This window comes from Lynx rufus, unplaced genomic scaffold (assembly GCF_022079265.1).
Source record: "Lynx rufus isolate CCGP_SWC_20201006 ecotype Redwood Valley unplaced genomic scaffold, mLynRuf1.p SCAF_1, whole genome shotgun sequence".
In the NCBI taxonomy this organism is placed as follows: Eukaryota; Metazoa; Chordata; class Mammalia; order Carnivora; family Felidae; genus Lynx; species Lynx rufus.
In genome coordinates, this window is record NW_025814823.1 from 199569121 (window position 1) to 199588498 (window position 19378).

Genomic DNA, 19378 nt, shown 5'->3' on the forward strand with positions numbered 1-19378 from the left:
TTGTTTTTTTTAAACATCTCCTCTTACCTTCCTGCTAACAGTCTTTCTCCCCTTTGTATCCTCAGATTCCCACCCTCTCCTTAGCTCAAAGAGGCATCATGTTGCTCAACTGTCTTTGGAACTCCAAGGCTATGTGAACTGCCAAATGTACACCATGAAATGTTATTGTCTCCTGTTAATCTGTCTCATGTCAACTTGGTTCTTGGTCCATCCAGAGGGACCTTGAAGGGCAAAATAAATTGTTCCTTCTCAACACAATGGTGTGCGGATAGCAAATATTTTCAGATTTGTTCTGTATATAGTTAATTTTGTAGTGCATGATTTAACATATGGCATAGCCAAATCAAGTCTACTAATCAGCTATTTTATGAGAGAATGCTACAATTTTTTAAAAATGCTAAAACTTTCTGCCCCTCAAATCAGGAAAATTCATTGGGAGACTTCATTTTTATACAAGGAAACACACGAAACAATCTTTGGTTTCTATTAATTTTGAAACAACTGAAAGTTACTAAAAAAAAAAAAACAAAAAAAAATGCCTCACAAATTAAATGATCAATATTGTGTATGTGAAAACCAACATGCTTCTCTGAATCATTTTGAAAGTTACTAAGCTAATAATTTTAAGAAGAAAGCTATAATAATAATGATCAACTTTGTAACAGTTAAGGCAACTTTTTTTTTTCTTTTTAATCCAATGCTCCAGAAGTTTTGGGATTTTTAAATCACTAAGTCATGTAGCTATCAGGCATGTAGGAGCTTTTTCAGAAGGCGAAATAAAAGGACAAAAAAGTGTGGCCATAGAGCACTTGGAATAGTCTGAAAAGATCCAATTTTTTAATCCAACAGTCCTCCTCATACCCTGGTAATAAATTAAAAGGCTGACATACACACAACATACGTTAAGAACTATGAAAACAAAAGCCATAGCAGCAAAGAACCAAATATCAAATAATTGTTGAAAAAATATCAAAGCAAAGGAACAGAAGGTAAATTAACTTCTTAAAATCAAGAAATAGTTTAAGCAATAAATGAAATTAATTAAATCTGCAAAGGAGGCTGGAAGTAATAAAAAATAACAGATCCAAAGCTAAATGGGTTTTTTTTTTTAAGATTTTTTAAAGATTTATTTATTTTTGAGAGAGAGAATGCAAACGGAGAAGAGGCAGGGTTGGGGCGAGTAACAGAAGATTTGAAGCAGGCTCTGCGTTGACAGCAGTGGCAAGCTCGATGAGGGGCTCGAACTCACTAGCCATGAGATCACAACCTGAGCTGCAGTCGGACACTTAACCAACTGAGCCACCCAGAAGCCCCTAAATGCTTCTGTTTAACAAAGCAATATTCAAGAGGCAAAGATGTGAAGATCAAACTAGACTGTGAGGAGGCACATTAAGATGTGTAAGACAATTCCTTGTTAATTTAGAATAAAAGTGAAATTACCCAACAGAAGTCTCCTTTCTGACTCAGGAATTGACAGTCAGTTAGCTGAAAGTACTAGTGACGACAGGGGACCACCTAAGTAAGTAAATATACACACACATGTGCATGCACGTGCACACATATACATTCACACCTTATACATTGTATTTTAACTTAAAAAGCATACATGTACACTCTTCTAATAATCTGATAATAGGGCCAGTATTTTTTCTTTGAGTATGGGTCCAATGATTAGAATTCTAAGTGTCGTTTCTTTGACAAGTTACCAGGAAAATAAGTTAATTTATTAGTTTGGGGGGTTTTAAATGTGAAGTTAGAATGCAAAGACATTTGGGAAACAGAGTCCAAAATCTGTCTAGAATTTTATGATTTCCTTTTTACATTATAATCTTTTGTAATTGTTTCACCTCCACCTAATTTGACAGAATTCATTAAAAATTCACCATCATCAGGGTGCCTGCGTGGCTCAGTCGTTAAGCATCGGACTTCTGCTCAGGTCATGATCTCACAGTTAATGAGTTCGAGCCCCACATCAGGCTCTGTGCTGACAGCTCAGAGTCTGGAGCCAGCTTCGGATTCTGTGTCTCCCTCTCTCTCTGCCCCACCCCTGCTTGCGCTGTGTCTCTGTCTCCCAAAAATGAATAAATGTTTTAAAAAAACTTTTTTTAAAGAAATGCACCATTATCGTCTTTTCTTTTCTTTTTTTTTAAATGTTTATTTATTTTTTGAGAGAGAGAGTGTGTGTGAACAAGTGGGCAGGGGCAGACAGAGAGGGAGATAGAGAATCCCAAGCAGACTCCATGCAGTCAGCACAGAGCCTGATGTACGGCTCAAACTCATGAACCATGAAATCATGACCTGAGCCAAAATCAAGAAATCAAGAGCCAGATGTTTAACCAACTGAGCCAGCCACACAGGTGCCCCTCCATTACATTGCCTTTTCAAAGTATTCACCAGAACTGTCATAGAAAGAACTCTTTGTCCCCTATATAGCAATCAGATCACAGTATTCAATTAAATTATATAATCACAATTTCAAGGAAAACTAGCATAGAAACTTATGGAAACAAACACAACTGGGTCTTGGTAACCATGACTCAATTACTGTGAGCCGAAGTCTGGCTGTATACTAAAATGAAACCTAAATTCAGCCATAGTATGTAGTGTGTTGGGGTGTCATTAAACATGTTCTATGTTCTATAGAAAGAATTGAGAGAATCAGTACCTGAACAAACTGTTAAAGGTAGTTTAAAAAAAAGTACAGATTCATTAACAAAGCCATTATTGTAAAAGAATCATCACAATGTAGTATGTAAATGGACTTTCACTGCCATCCATGATGGAATTAAGTGTTACCAGACTACTGCCCTTGACATATAAAACTGGGAAAGTTACTTTAAGCACTATTTTCAGATACTGGACAACTGGATGGTAGGCAGAATCACAGTGTAATCCCTGGAAGGAGAATTCATGATGTAGTCCTTAACTATCTCAGCTTTTTTTTTTTTTTAATTTTTTTTTTCAACGTTTATTTATTTTTGGGACAGAGAGAGACAGAGCATGAATGGAGGAGGGGCAGAGAGAGAGGGAGACACAGAATCGGAAACAGGCTCCAGGCTCTGAGCCATCAGCCCAGAGCCCGACGCGGGGCTCGAACTCACGGACCGCGAGATCGTGACCTGGCTGAAGTCGGACACTTAACCGACTGCGCCACCCAGGCGCCCCTCAGCTTTATGCCTGGAAGCACACTGCAGACCACGGCGAAGCCTAAGCACAACACAGTAGTTAGTATCAGAGCAGAGAAAGTAGGATTTAGGAGCTTAGGGTTGCTGAGGTAACAAACCTTTTTGAGGCAGAGTTCTGAAAAGGAGCAATTACCCAAGATAAATAAAAGGCATCCAAATTCTAAATAAAGTAAAATTATCTCTGTTCATAGATTTATAGACTCCATACACACTCACAAAACCTGTTAGAGCTAATGAACAAGTTCAGCAAAGTACCAAGATACACACACACACACACACACAAGCAACCCAGTTGTGTGTTTTTTTTTAACTTTTTTTTTTTTTTTAATGTTTAGTTATTTTTAAGAGAAAGCACAAGCAAGGAAGGGGCGGTGGGGGTAGGGGGTGGTCAGAGGATCTGAAGCAGGCTCTGTGCTATAGCAGAGAGCCCAATGTGGGACTCAAAACTCACTAACCACAAGATCAAGACTTGAAAAGAAGTCGGATGTTTAACCAACTGACATACCCATGCGCCCCCCAGTTTTGTTTCTCAATGCTAGCAATAAAGAATATGAAAAGAAAATTAAGAAAACAATTCCAATTACAATAGTATTAAAAAGAATAAAATACCTGGGAATAAACCAAGAAGGTGAAAGACATGTACACTGAAAACTACAAAACGCTGTTTAAAGAAATTAGATAACACAAAAATAAATGGAAAGGCATTTCGTGTTGATGGACTGGCATGTCTTAATATTGTTCAGATGACATTACCCAATCAACCTACAGATTTAATGCAAACTCTATCAAAATCTCAGTTATGTTTTCTGCAGAAACAAAAATTCATCACAAAATTCATATGGAATTCTGGCCTCAAAACAAATCTTGAAAAAGAAGAACAAAGAGGACTCAAATATCTTGATTTCAAAACTTATGTAAAGCTATAGCATTTGAAATAGTGTGGTACTGGTATAAGGACAGATACAAGCCAATGAAATAGAACAGACAGCCCCAAAATAAACTCTTGCATATATAGTCAACTGATTTTCAACAAGAGGCCAAGACTGGTATACTTCAATTAATAGTGAAGGGAGAATGTCAGGCAGAAAGGCGAGTTCAGGTACCTTCCAGAGTATGAGACCCAGAGCCCCTCTCCCAACTCCATGCAGGCCTTCATCCCTGCCATGGCTAAACTAATCCAGAATAAGCTACAGGGAGAAGTGGAGATATCAGCAGCTACAGAAGGACCTGAGTTAAATCCATGTCTGGGCAGCAGAAGCCTGAGGTGCAACTAATAAAAATAATATCATTAAGGAGGAATTGGCCCTGCTGGTTCGGTCCAACATGGTCTTTAAATTTCTGGGTCCTGTGCTGGTCAAAGAGGAGACGGGAGAAGCTTGGGCCACACAGTGGGAAAGAGGCTGGACTATATCAGAGCTGAAATTAAGCAATACAAATCCCAGCTCTGGGATCCTGAACAGCAGACAGCGCTACAGAGAAGACCCTGGCTCAGGTGCAGCAGGAGTTGTAGTGGGCCCAAGTGGCCACGGCAAGGGCTTCTAGGAAGGACTAACCAGGTGTGGGGAGCAGGGGAGGAGAGGAAATGAGGCAGCTCTAGGGTCTATACTGTAGCTAACAAAATGTGAAAACACCTGTTTTCTGACCAGTCACTTCTGTCATAATTGTCTCCATCCATTCCCTGGGCCCTGTCCACTTTATATATACACCACCTACATTACTCCATCAGGTCAAAATTCTTGGAACTGGAACCTCTCTGTGGCAGAGTAATCCTTCTTTCTTTATTGAGACTGAAATTAAATGTCTCAAACCTACTTCTTGTCTGTATGTGCAACCCTTAATTCTCCCTTATCTTGGCTGGCAACACCTCTATAGGAAACATGAGAAAGGCATTTACAACACAATTGTTGGGAAGGTTAGATGGGGGGAAAATAAAAGTACCAAAACCATTCAATGAAGAAAGCATATCCAAAGCCAAGGAAACTGCATATCCAAATGCCTATGAATGAAATTGGAATCTTACCTTATAGCAAATACAAAAGTTAACTCAAAAATGGACCAAAGACCTAAATGTAAGAGCTAAAACTATAATACTCCTAAGAAAACACTGGGGAGTGGGGAGGGGGGTTGGAGCACCTGGGTGGTACAGTCCGTTGAGCAACTGACTTGGGCTCAGGCCATGATCTCGTGGTTTGTGAGTTTAGAGACCCGTGCCAGGCTGTGTGCTGACACATCAGAGCTGGAGCCTGCTTCGGATTTTGTGACTCCCTCTCTCTGTCTCCCCCTCCTCTCCCCCCACTGCAAGCGGGCTGTCTCTCAAAAATAAACAAACGTTAAAAAAATTTAAAAAGCAAAAAGAAAGAAAGAAAACACAACACTGGGGGGAAATTCCATGACACTGAATTTAAGGAGAACTTCCTGGATATGACAACGAAAGCATGTGCAACAAAAGCAAAATAAACTGGATTTCATCAAAATAAAAACATTTGTGCACAGGACATATATCTGATAAGGGATTAATATTCAGAATATATTTATTTAAAAAAGACAACAAAAAACAATCCAAATAAAAAATGTGAACAATACTTGAATATTCAAGATATTCAAATGGACAACGAGCACATGAAAAGATGCTCCGTATCGCTAGTCATTAAGAAAATGCAAATGACACCCTCAATGAGAGACCACTTCACACCCATCAGGATGGCTATTATATAAAACACAGAAAGTAAGTGTTGATGAGGATGTGAAGAAATTGAAACACTTATGCACTGCTGGTGGGAATGTGAAAATGGTACAGGCACGGTGGAAAACGGTATGGCAGTTCTTCAAAAGTTAAACATAGAATTATCATATAATCCAACCATTCCACTTCCAGGCATATACCCAAAACAACTGAAAGCAGGGACTGGAACAAATATTTGTGCATCCATGTTCACAGCAGCATTATTCACAACAGCCAAAAGGTAGAAAGAACCCAAATTGTCCACCAACAGATGAATGAATAAACAAAATGTAGCATATATATACACAATGCAACTTAGATAATCTTAAAAAGAAGTAAAATCCTGACACATTATAAGAATTATGTAAAAATTAAGCCAGTAACAAAGGGACAAATATTGCATGAATCTACTCATAAGAAGAACGAATAATAGGCAAATTCATAGAAACAGAAGGCCTAATAAAGGTTACCAGAGATTTGGGGAAGTGGGTAATGGGGAGTTAATGTTTAATGGATTCAGAGTTTCTGTTTGAGACCATGAAAAAGTTCTAGAAATGGACACTGGTGATGGCTGCACAACATTGTAAATAAGCTTAAGGCCACTGAAGTGTACACTTAAAAATGGCTAAGTTGGTGAATTTTGTGTTATGTGTATTTACCACAATTTTAAAAAAATGGAATGGCATCTTTAAAGTGTTAAAAACCTTCAACCTAGAATTCTATAACCAGTGAAAAGGTGGTTATGAGCAGAATGTCTGTAACATTCAGTGTCCCTCTGCCCCACAAACCCATGTATTGAAGGCTTAACCCCAAATAGGATGGCATTTGGAAACATGATGGGCCTTTGAGAAGTAATTAGAGTTAGATGAATCAAGATGTGGGGTTCTTATAAAGGGATTAGTGCCTATATAAGAAGAGACACCTGAGCACTTGTTTACTCATGCCTGCCTGCACACTCACATTTGCTCTCGTTCTCTCTGTTTGCCATGTGAAGACAAGGTGAGAAGGCAGCCATCTACAAGCCTGGGAGATCATCCTAACAGGAAACCAACATGCTGGCATTTGAATCTTATATTTCTAGCCTCGCAAACTATGAGAAAATAAATTTGTTATAGACACCACTCAGTCTATGGTGTTATGGCAGCCTGAGCTAAAGCAAAGTCTTTCAAAAGCAGAGGCAAAATGAAGGCATTTCCATATACACAAACACTAAGACATTTTGTCCCAATAGATGTGCACTATATGTTAAAATGAAGTTCTTCAGGATGAAAGAGATACCAGATGGAAATCTGTTATCTATATGGAGGAATGAAGAACACCAAAAATGGTAAATCAGTGGGTAAATATAAAAGATTTTTCTCCTTGTTTCTTAATTTCTTTAAAGATGACTGATTGTTTAAAGCAATATTAATAATTTACTATGAGGCTTATACTGGAAAGTAAAATGTATGTCAACAATAACACAAAGGACTAGTGTAACAGATGGAAGCACTGTTTCAAGGTTATATGTAAAGTGATATGTTACTAGTTCATAGCAGAATATAAAACCTTAAGGATGCATACTATAATACCTAAAGGACTCACTAAAAAAAGAGGTAGAGATAAAACATCAATAGGAGAGATGAAATGGGTTTTTAAAAATGTATTCAATCTAAAATCATGATGACAAAGGTAGTAAAGGAGAGGAGAAGAAAAAAGGAAGAGAAAGGAGAAGGCAAAAGGAAGGGAGGGAAATCAAATGGGAATTAAAAGGTAGAAATTACACATTAACAGAGATAATATTAAATTAACAAAATGAAAGATAAAAATTATAAGATCAACTCAATACATGCAAAAAAACATCTGACAAAATTTAACATCTATTTATGTTTAAAAACTCAACAAAGTGGGTTTAGAGGGAATGTGCCTCAACATAATAAAAGCCATGTGACAAGCCCACAGTCAACATACTCAATGGTGGAAAGCTGAAAGCTTTTCCTTTAAGATCAGACACAAGACAAAGATGCCCACTCTTGCCACTTCTGTTCAACATTAATATGGGAAGTCCTAGCCAGAGCAATTAGGCAAGAAAAAGCTATAAAAGGCATCCAAATTGAAAAGGAAGAAATAACATGGTCACTCTTTAGATGACGTGGTATTATATGTACAGAAAACCCAAAAGATCCCATCAAAAAATATTAGAACTAGGGGTGCCTGGGTGGCTCAGTTGGTTTAGTGTTGGACTTCGGCTCAAGCCATGATCTTATGCTTTGTGAATTCGAACCCCACATGGGGGTCTGTGCTGACAGCTTGCTCAGAGCCTGGAGACTGCTTCAGATTCTGTGTCTCCTTCTGTCTCTGCACCTCCCCGACTCAGGATCTCTCTCTCTCTCTCTCTCTCTCTCTCTGCCCCCCCCCCCATTCGCGATATCTCTCTCTCTCTCTCAAAAATAAATGTTTAAAACAATATATATTAGAACTAAAAATGATTTTAACAAAGGTGCAGGATACAAAACCAACACACAAAAACCTGCTGCATTTCTTTTCTTTTTTTATAAATTAAAAAAATGTTTTTACTTTTTTTTTTTTTTTTTTTTTGAGAGAGAGAGAGAGCACAAGCAGGGAAACGTCAAAGAAACGGAGACACAGAATCCAAAGTAGGCTTCAGGCTCCAAGCTGTCAGCACAAAGTTCAATTAGGGGCTCAAACCCACAACCCATGAGACCCTGACCTGAGCTGAAGTCAGACGTTTAACTGATTGAGCGACCAGACACCCCAAACCTGCTGCATTTCTACACACTAATAATAAACTATCAGAAAGAGAAATTAAGAATACAATCTCATTTAAAATAGCATTAAAAAGAAAATTATCTAGGAATATATTTAACCAAGGATGTAAACGTGTATAATGAAAACTATGGGACATTGATAAAAGAAAATGAAGACAGAAATAAATGGAAAGACATTCCATGCTCATGGACTGGAAGAATATTGTTAAAATGTCCACACCATTCAAAGTAATTTATGGATTCAATGCAATTCCTATCAACATTCCAATGGCAGTTTTCTCAAATAGAACAAACAGTCCTAAAAAAGACTCCAAATAGCCAACCACTCTTGAAAAAGAACAAAGTTAAAGGAATCATGCACCCTGACTTTAAACTATATTACAAAGCTACAGTAATCAAAACAGCAACAGCACTGGCATAAAAATTCACATATAGACCAATGTCACAGAATAGAGTCCAGAAATAAACCCATGCATACATGGTCAATTAATTTTCAACAGAGTCAAAAATACACAATGGAGAAAGGACAATTTCTTGAATAAAAGGTGTTGGGAAAACTAGACAACCGCATGAAAAAGAATGAAACTATGATCTTATGCCATACACAAAATTATCTCAAAATGGATTAAAGATATGAACATAAGACCTGAGACCATAAAACTTCTAGAAGAAAATACAGACAGTAAGCTCCCTGATATCAGTCTTGGCAATGACTCTTCAGATTTAAAAGTAAAAGTAAATAACAGGACTATATCAAATTATAAACTTTCTACACAGCAAAGAAAACCATCAACAAAATGAAAAAGGCAGCCTACTGAATGAGAGAATACATTTGGAAATCATATATCTGATAAGAGGCTAATATCCAAAAAATTTAAAGAATGTATACAACTCAATAGCAAAAACAAAAAAACAAACAAAAATCTGGCTAAAAAATTGGAAGAACTGAACAGACATTTTTCCAAAGAAGACATACAGATGACCAAAAGGTACATGAAAAGATGTTCAACATCATCAGTGATCAGGGATTTTAAATGCAAATCAAATGACAATGATCTATCACCTCACACCTGTTAAAATGGCTACTATCAAAAAGACCAGAAATAACAAGTGTGGTAGGGGTGTGGAGAAAAGGGAACACCTGTGTTACTGTTCGTGGAAATGTAAACTACAGTGCAGTCACTGTAGAAAACAGCATGGAAGGTCCTCAAAAAGTTAAAAATAAAACTACTATTTATTTAAAAATAAAACTATCGGCAATTCTACTTCTGGGTATGTATCTGAAGAAAACAAAAACACTAATTTAAAAAGATATGTTCATTGTAGCATTATTTATAATAGCCAAGATATAAAAACAACCTAAGTGTCCACCAATGGATGAATGAGTAAAGAATTTGTGGTATGTATGTATGGTTTGTATATACACATATAGGTGTGTGTGTATATATATATATATATATTAACATGTATATATATTTAATGGAATATTATTCAGCTATAGAAAAGAATGAGATCTTTCCATTAACAACAAAATGGATGGACCTCACATGAATTGTGCTAAGTGAAATAAGTCAGAGAAAGACAAATACTGCATGATCTCTCTTATGTGTGGAATCTAAAAAAAAAAAAAAAAAAAAGGCAAAACACACACAAAAAAAACAGAAAACACCAAGCCCATACATACAGAGAACAGATTGGTGACTGTCGGAGATGGGGGGCTAGAGTGAAAGAAATGGGTGAAGTTGAAAGAAAGAAAGAAAGAAAGAAAGGAAGGAAGGAAGGAAGGAAGGAAGGAAGGAAGGAAGGAAGGAAATAAAGAAAGAGGGAGGGAGGACAGAAGGAAGGGGAAAAAAGTCAAATGGGAATTAAAAGGCAGAGACAAACTAGGTAAAATAAAAGCAAGAGCCAAATATATGTATGTGCAAGGGACAAACTTAAAACATGAGCTCACAAACAGGTTAAAAGTAAAAGAGTGAAACATGACGCACCATGCAAAACTAAGAAGAAAGGAGCAGCTGTTTAATGTCACCCACGTAGACCTCAGAATAAGGATTAGCACCAGGAAAAGGGGGACCTTACATACCAATAAAAACATCAATTTGTTAAGCACACATAACACTCTTCAGTGTTTATACATTCAACGTTTATGCATCTAACAGTAGAGCTTCAAAATAAGTGAAGCAAAAAAGTGAACTACTAACATAAGAAACAGACAAATTAAAGTTTGAGATGTTAACACTACTCTCAGTAATGGACAAAAGATGTAAACAAAATTATTAGGCAGGATGAAGAAAATCTGAACTCTATATACCAACATAAAACTTAAATGAAATTTATGGAACACCAAACCCCAAAACTAGAAAATGCACATTCTTTCCAAGTATACATGGGAACATTAAGACAGATGACATTCTGAGCTATTAAAAAAAAAAAAAAGTCTTAAGAAATTTCAAAACTGAATTCAGAGTGTGTTTCTGACTACAATAAATTAAATAAAAAATCAATATTAACATAGTTCACCAAATAAATGACAAAGTAAGTACTGTAGACATTTTTTAAAGGATTAGCTTGCATTGTTCTGGAAAGGCATTATAACAAGAATAAGAAAGAATACAGACTGACATGTAAGATACGGAGAATGCTTCATAACTTCCTCAGATACAGTCTTTATATAACAAACTGTTATAATGCATTATAAAATAACAGTAGTAATAGTACTAATTGCTATGCATTTTACATATACTTATGATTGAAATCTCATCAACCTGAATATCATGAATTGATAGTACAATGATAGCTAACTTCATAATGTTGATCCTCAGGATGTACTAAGCTTTGAAGTACTTTCAATGCATTTAAATATTTTAAATGCATTAAAATATTAAAGGTGTTTTTACTGTTTTCTACTTCTTGTATGTATTCCACTTCTTAGAATTTGTTATACCCATGTGTCAGACTCTGAAAGGCATCCACAGAACTGGACCATGTATGCTTAAAAAAAAAAAAAAAAAAAAAAAAAAAAAAAGGCTATGAAGAGCCACACCTCTAAAATTATATAGAGTTAATTAGTAACCTCTAGAAGTATCCTGTATTATCTTTAGGTATCAAAAAATATTTGAAATATTAATATTAACCCCTTTGATCTAGTAATTCAACTCATAGAATCAATCCTAAAATAAAGATGCTATCAAAGATTAGACTTAGGTATAAAGTTGTTCATTCTAGCATTGTATGTACTTGTGAAAAATTTTAAATAATGCGAAGTATAACAATAGGTATGATTATGGTATAGTCATACAATGGGAGACTATACATCCATTTACAATTATGCTTTTGAATAATATTGATTGACAGAGACAGAAGGAGCATAAGTAGGGAAGAGGGGCACTGGGAGAGGGAGAGGGAGAGGGAGAGGGAGAGAGAGAATGAATCTTAAGCAGGCTCTATGCTAAGTGCAGAATCCAATGGGGGGCTTGATCCCATGATACCGGGATCATGACCTGAGTTGAAATCAAGTGTTGGATACTCAAGTGACTGAGCCACCCAGGCACCGTAGTGCTTTTGAATACTTTTAAAGATATTCAAAATATAATGCAAATACAGTATGCATTAATGAAAAAAAATAGTACATCAAATTATGAAGCATGATGTGTTCTATATAAATATGGTTGGTGTGTTTAAATATTCATAGAAAAATGAATATCACCAAGACTCAAATTAAAGATGATTTTAATTTTCTTTGTACTTTTATACTTCCAAGTTAATGTTTCTATAATGTGCATATTTTACAGTTAAAATCAGTAAAGTTTTAAAATTACATATAGTTTAATAACTGAATAGAACGTATAATGAATTAAGGCCTTCAGAAACTTCTTTGGAGTAATACAGTTTAAAGTTCCCATTAAAAACTGGTTATAGGGGTGCCTGGGTGGCTCCACGGTTGCGCATCAGATTCTTGATTTCAGCTCAGGTCATGATCTTAGCATCACGTGATCAAGCCCATTTCGCTCAGGTTATGATCTCCCAGTTTGTGAGTTCAAGATCCACAAGGAGGCCCACATCAGGCTCCTTGCCAGTGCTAACCTTGCGAAGCCTGCTTGGGATTCTCTCTCTCTCTTCCTCTCTCTCTGCCCCTCCTGTATGCACTCTCTCCCTCAAAATAAATAAACTTAAAAAAAAAAAATAGGTTATAAGTGACTAAAGAAATTTCTCATTGAAACGACAATTGTATAGACTGTCAAACGATTGTCAGAAACTAATGAGATAGTAATATCAAAGATGATTTAGTAAAATGCAAAAGGCTGTTAGAAATAGATAAGTTACATTAACAAAAATCATTAACTACACACACACATACATACACAAACGAACACCTCTAATATATTAACATAAAACCATTGTAACTGAGGTCAATATTTTGCTCCAAAATCCCCTAGTGTCTGAATAGAAATGCGACTCATAATAGTAGTTTTCTCAATTACTTCAGATTCAGTTAAGGATAACAAACATCATTCCAGTTTGCTTCTCTCTTCAGACAATTCCACATAGGAAAAAAGGGGGGGGGGAGGAAAAGAGCTTTTATGGAATGATGAAGTAAGTAAAATATTATATCTCCTCTTATTTGATGTATTCTCTAACTTGCAAAACAAATCTGAAAAGTCATTTTCATTTTACAAGGACAAGGAAGTTAAATAACTTGCTCAAAGTCTTACAGCTTAAAGAAGGGATTTAAAAAACCTAATGCTGTAGCTATAAAATCAGTCCATACTCTTTCTAGTATCCCAAAGTCTCTCACTAGGGTGAAAATTTCAAGTAATATAATGTACAAATCATGACGTTTCTTTTTCCAATTAGTAAATGTCTTCAAAAGTCCAATATATTCTCAAGGGGGGAAATAAGGCAATGAGAGAAGAAAAGCTATTAGAGGGTAGGGGCCATCTCTGTCTCTCCTCTCTAGGTCTGACATAGCTTTCCCAGGATTTTGAGAGAAGGGAGAAGAAGTAAAGAAAGAATAAAAAGGACAAAAGTAACAGAAATGTGGAAAAATGAAGAGAAAGGGAGGAAGAACAAGAGTAAAAGAGACAAAGGGGTAGGAAAAGGAAAGGAATGATGAAGTCCTTTATAGTTTTATAAAGGCTGCTGAAAGGGGAAACTGACAGGGGTGAAGGGGAAACCAAGCAGCCAGAAAAAGATGACTGTCAGATTCATAGTCAGCAAAAGATGAACACAGAGTTACAACGACAGAGGGAAATAGTTATACAAACACTGGAGAGAGAGAGAGAGACAAATCTCAAAAAAGCAGACAGAAAGAGGGAGAAAGGAATGGCAGAAAGAAGTCAAAATTAAAATGAAGACAGACAACCATCTCCACCTGCCCATGCCACCAGCTGAAGCAAGGAACAGAAACTTAAATGTATTTGGGGCTTTGTCAGCACCTACTTGGTGGACAGCAGCTCAGTTCATTTATTTTCCTTCACAGTGATGAGGGTTCTCTACTTTACCCTCCCCTTTTGGGGGTGGAGTGGGGCGAGTGTGGGAAGACCAGGGAGAGTGGTGAATTAGAGGAATGAGATGAATTTATTATTTCAGGTCCCAATATGATCTTTAACAAAAAGCATTTCAAATTCAGAAGATACAGAATACAAGAATCAAGCATCAATGAATTGTTATACCATATGTAAAATCTAAAATGTAAAGACAAAAACCAGGATCTTTTGTTTTTTAAATGCTTATCTATCTAATGAGAGAGAGAGAGAGAGATGGGGGCGGGGGGGGGCAGAGACAGAGAGGGAGAAAGAGAATCCCAAGCAGGCTTCATGCTGTCAGTGTACTGAGGCTTGACCCCATGGACCCAAGAGATCATGACCTGAGCCAAGATCAAGCATCGGATGCCCAACTGACTGAGCCACCCAGGCACCCCAATCAGGATCTTTTTTTAAATGGCTGTTCAAAATCTAATCACTTGTAGAAAACTTTAGGAAAGTTTTATTCACTTAGGAGTGAATAAAAAAGGCAACAGACTAACCACTTCCTTTGAGCTTCTTTCAAGTGACCTTTAACCATAAAAGCCAAGTAATTCCCAAGCTCTTTTGATCAGTAAATCAGATAAAATCACCTTCCTACTTAAAACCCTATAATGACTTCCCATTATAATTAAGATAAAAATAAAATTCAAACTTCTTACCATGAACATAAAAATTGTACCTGATGCAGTCCCTGCCTACCTCTTTTACCTCATTGAGTTTAATTCTCCCCCTTTTCATTATGTCACAGCTCTCCTTCTCTTGACTACTACCAGCTGGTTTACACTTCAGGACATTAGCTTCTTCCTCTACCTGGTAGGTTCTTGGATTCTCACATAGCTGGCTCCTTTTCATCATTCAGATTTTAGTTCATATATCATACCTTCTCATAGTGGCTTGCTTTGATTGCCCTACAAATAACCCCTTTTTTGCCCATCCACTCCCCAGTTACTCTCTATCCCATCACCTTTCATTTTTTTCTGTAACATTCATTAATCTATGAAAGTACCTTAATTATTTAGAAAGCTGGCATATGCTTATACATAAGAATATAAGCTCTAAGGGCAACAATGTTGTTCCATATTTATGGCTAAATGCTCAAACTACATAGGTGCTCAACAGTGGTGCTATATATATATATATATGCATATATATATACATTTAAAAAATGGATTAAACAAATAAAAAAGTACAGTAAGATTTTGTATTATAACTAAGAGACAAGTAAAAATAAATCCCTAGCAGAATCTTCACAAATAACTACAGATTGTCATAGTTGAAAACTCGTAGCCCTAGAATAGTTTTATCTCTAAACACTCTAGGCATAGGCCATGTCAGCCATATTTGAATGTTTAATACATCATAATGCTTACTAAACTAGGAACTTATTTTAATTTCTCGGATGTCAAATTTCAAACTACTCAATTAGGCTTAAAAATCTTTTATTTTTTTAATGTTTATTTATTTTTGAGGACAGAGAGAGACAGAGGATGAACAGCGGAGGTGCAGACAGAGAGGGAGACACAGAATCCGAAGCAGGCTCCAGGCTCTGAGCTGTCAGCACAGAGCCCAACACGGGGCTCAAACTCATGAGCTGTGAGATAGTTGACTTGAGCTGAAGTCGAATGCTTAACTGACTGAGCCACCCAGGCACCCCTTAAAAATCTTTTTAATTGACAGACTTTAACTATAATAATATATGCTTAGTAGTCATTGTAATAGATACAAATCTGTACACTAATCAGATCCTCAGTTCTTAAAATTACATTAGTGTTCTCGGCCCAACATATGTCGTATATGTTGTTTAGAGAAAGCCAAGATCATTTCTTATACCTATTCTAGTGGAAGCATTAAAATTAAAAAAAAAACACTCAATTATTAATATGTGATATACTCTACACTGAAAGAAGTATTAAACATGAAACAGGAATGGAACAAAAAGCTTATTCATATATTCTTGAAAAGTGTGCCTTATGAAGCAGAGTTTTGTGAAAACAGTACACTACATACAGTTAAGGGTTCCATATCACTACCCTTTTTTAAATGTCCTCATCTCATAAAACATGAATGATATTTGCAAGCTTGCAAGTGGTATTTTGAAGAGTTAGAATTAGTACAGACTAAGTCACATAAAATTAGAAAGCCTGAACACAGAAACAGAATCAAAGTTTGCTAGTCTCAAATTCTGAGGTCTGCATTCTCCTTCCCTTTGCTCTAATTCTGTTTCTTGAAATACATGATTTAAAGAGGAAAAAAAAAGTGTCACCAAAAGATATTACTATTTTTTTCACTTCCTCTCACCCCTGCCTTCTTTAAGAACTTACTGTAAGATGATGAACATGAGGCTTTAACAAGTTTAAAGCAGATATTTGGATGAATTCTTAAGTTTTGAAATTATCTGGTAGGTAGGCCAATTAAAAAAAACAGTAACTAAAAAACAAAATACTCTTTCTACTACCAAAGAAACAACCACCAAGCAACCCGCCTATATTCAAACACAGGATATAAAACATCATGTATCTACATATTCTGACATAAACACTGATGATTCTTTTCAATTATATTCAAAGGAATAAAATTAGACAAGCAATTTCCAAGGAGATAACATACAGCTTATGCACCTTTAATTCATTAAAGAAAAATAGGTAATTTTCACATATAAATTATATAATCTCTAAAATATGACCCCAAAAATCTTAATTAAAATCGAAACAAATAAAATATTATCAATTCTACTTTATTGAGAGCCAGAGCTTCTACATAATAACATGCAAGAATTTTAAATTCGTGAAAGCAAGTGTCAAGTACTACACAAAATTTCCATACACAGCAGGTAGTAAAGCAAGAAAAGAACTGACACAGTTACTCTCCTTAAAAGAGACATACAATGGAGAACTGTTATACAGCGCTAGCATACTACAGATCTATGCATTAAAGATGTTGTGGCTATTAACAGTTTAAACCTTTACTGTATTTTGCTAATTGGTACATAGAACTTTAAAGCTTTTGAAAGATAAAACATTCCAGTCATTTCAATTCTCCAGCATTGTTCAAGTATTCCAAGTAGGAACAAAGAGGAAAATAAATCAGCTTTAATTGCTGAAGAATCACAGATAATAGAGATGGCTGAATACTGTAGAGGAAAGATCTTTTGTTCCTTAAACAATTTTAATATAGAAAGATCATTCTCTATTTTAAATTTAAATGGTTCCTGTCTGCATATAAAAACTACTATTAACATCCATTTCCTCTGTAAGTACTTAATAAGTACAAGTTTCATATAGCTTGATAATATAATATCTGAAAGTAACTTATTTTAATTGGGAGTATATTTTAGACAACACAGTTCTGTACTTAATATAATTTTATTTAAAATAACCATATAAATGATCTGACTTGTTTTAATCAATATTCAGTATTAAATGTAAGAGTTAACTGAAGTTGTTTTAAAATTAATATTATTAATGAGTAGAAATATTTTTATTTTAAATGATCAATGTATTCTATTTAAATTTCCAGTAATTTAAGAGCATGTTTTATCTATCAACACAAAACTAAGCCATTTTAATATTAGTCCACATACTAAGGTATATATGTCATGCAATACGAATACTAAATGCGGTTTAATAGCCTTCTAAACATTTAAGCAATCATTTACGTGATTAATATTCTTGGTACAAAGTACATTCACTGATTAACCTATCCCAAAAGTGTAGGAACAACATTTACTTCTAAGCCATACCAAATCTTAACATTTTTCATTACTTGAGTTTTTCATATTTTTCAAAATTAGTATCTTTTCCCCTCCCTTTCTTCTCTCTCTCTCTCTCCCTCTCTCTTTCACACACACACACACACACACACACACACACACACACACGCACACGCGCACACACACACACACACACACACACACATACACACACAGTATTTGAAAAAAGGCAAACTAAAGAATGGCTATTTCACTATAAAATTTACATTTCCAAAATCATTAGTCATTACTTCTTTAGAATTTTAAGCAATAATATTGCTACAATTTTAAAGGCTATTCACCAATTTTTTTCAGTAGCTCATGGATAGTGTGAAACCACAGAGAGAAGTACATTGTAAAAAAAAAAACACTATAGTTGTTTTTAAAACATAAAACTATATTGCAAACTAACATATATATTTAGTCAGTGCTTTTTCTCTTTTTAATAGTCTCATCTAAATACAAAAATATAAATAAGCATCTGTAGACTAAAAAACATGAAGAAACATTACTCCATATTTAGTGAAAGTCTTAAAGAAAAAAAACCTCACATGCTAAACTGCCACCATGGAAGGTTCTCAAAGGCTGCTATTCTTTGATGTAAAATGAAATACTACTTAGTGAATAAAACATAAAAAACTCCTGTCTACCCTTCAAAGAGACATATCCTTTGACCCAGTGCTTCAGACTAAAGCCTTGAAATTTTTGCACAAGAATGCTGCGTGAGGAAAGTCCAGACAAAACAGACACTTGAGATGCTAGAAGGCTGTATAACCCCAATTGCAGACACTAGTCCTTCCAATAATCTAGCAGAGATAGCGCTGCCATGCACCAGAAGTAATCTCACCAAAAGAAAACTGACCTCCCCCACCCCTACCAAAAAAGCAAGCAGTCAAAGCAAATGTAAGCCTTTAACTTAGGTTTATCTTTTTGTGCAGGTCACCTCTTAATGACTCATTTTTATTTCAAGTTTGCAGACTTATAAGAAGTTTTCATCTATAAACTGTTAGTACATCAGGAGGTGAAAACAACATAAAACAAATACTTGTGTAGCAAACATAATTGTTTTATTTCTGAAGGCTTGAAAAATCACTCATTTTTACAAATTTCTTAGAGCGAGTTCAAGCAACGAAAAAATTTCAAACCTATTAAAGTGACAAAAAATTCTATTAAATAGCTTGTTGCTGTTTGCAGACATTCTAAAACGGCAATATTATCATGCAGTTGATTGAGTGTGCTGCTAATACCATGTGCTTAATCAAATAGCAATTATATATTGCAAATATCAGCAAGTAACAAAGCTTTAACTGCTGTGTTATTGCTCTTTGGAAGAAACCCTCAGGTAGTAAAACAACAAACTGGTAACATTCAAACAGTGACTCTACATGCACGTGTTATTTTTAAAGATACAAATACAGACTACTTAAAAT

General features: G+C 35.5%; 1 protein-coding gene and 1 pseudogene across 2 annotated transcripts in view; one reads left to right on the forward strand and one right to left on the reverse strand.

Moving 5' to 3' along the window:
• Positions 1-19378, reverse strand: part of NDUFS4 (NADH:ubiquinone oxidoreductase subunit S4) — a 111425-nt gene that overhangs the window by 43643 nt on the left and 48404 nt on the right. The gene's annotated exons all lie outside the window — the stretch shown is intronic.
• LOC124527104 (prefoldin subunit 6-like) lies at positions 4349-4695 on the forward strand (annotated as a pseudogene).